This window comes from Ipomoea triloba, chromosome 1 (assembly GCF_003576645.1).
Source record: "Ipomoea triloba cultivar NCNSP0323 chromosome 1, ASM357664v1".
Lineage (NCBI taxonomy): Eukaryota > Viridiplantae > Streptophyta > Magnoliopsida > Solanales > Convolvulaceae > Ipomoea > Ipomoea triloba.
In genome coordinates this window covers 12967081-12968200 of record NC_044916.1, presented here as the reverse complement: position 1 = coordinate 12968200, position 1120 = coordinate 12967081, and positions in this window count along the sequence as shown.

Below are 1120 nucleotides of genomic sequence, written 5' to 3'. Positions count from 1 at the left end.
TGAATGGTCAAATCTTATCTTCTTGTATTTAGTGCCATGAACTGTTTCGCATGTGAGGGGCGGTTTCATCAACTTTATGGCAGCTTTGGAGTTACACAAATATTGAATGGTCATTCATATTGCATCCCGTGACTCAACAGTGGTAACCCTATTGGGCTATAAATAAGAAGGTTTCTTTCAGAAGTTCATACCATCAACTTCCCATGGAGAAAAAGAAAGGAAAAGATGATGTTCCATTCTTTTATAGAGGAAAGAAACCGGCAGTCAAGTCCAAAGATTTTCAAGGAGAAAACTATCCAGAATCAACGAAGGGTGAACAGATTACGGAGCTTCCTGATAATCCAAGCAAGTATCCTATTCCCATCCAAGGTGAATGGATCCCCAAATACGAGGATATCCACAACGATGGGATACTGGAATCGGGAGGAGAGTCTTGCACAAAAGGGACTCCTACTGCTGCACATTCTGGAAAAGGGCCTTCCTCAACCAAATGGAGAACCAAAGGAAATGGAGAGGAAGACCAGTTGGGACTTTCTGAGGTCAGCAGCAGTCAAAGGGGTGATCATAACTAATCCAAAGACACTAAGAGGATTAGCGATGAAGATGGTCACTCCCAACTATAGTAAGCAGCTCCGGAGAGAAGAACAAGAAAAGGGAAATAGCCACCCCCAGTTCTGTTATTAGACAAATAGGACTTTAGATGGCTAGTTCCCGCCTTAACAATAGATTCCTATTAGGCTAACCAAGGCCAAACAAAAGTTTCTAGGGAATTTAATAGGATATTGATTCATATGTAATGTATCTGGAAATCACTAAATGAACTTAAGGATATGTTCCAAGTGATATCTTTTAAATGAATCAAACTTGTTTCTCTCGCAATCTGTGTTCGAAAGGTAGTTCGAGAGGTCACCCGATCAGTTTGTCTACATACATTATGTCTCGAAGAAGGGTAGTTCGAGAAGTCACTTCGAAAGATAACAAACTGATATTTCTGAAAAGAGGAATAAGGAGGGTTAGGGATCCAAGGGAAGATCCTTAACCAGATCAAGATGGAGGAATAAGGAGGGTTAGGGATCAATCACTCAGGGGGAAGATCCTTAACCAGATCAAGATGGAGGAA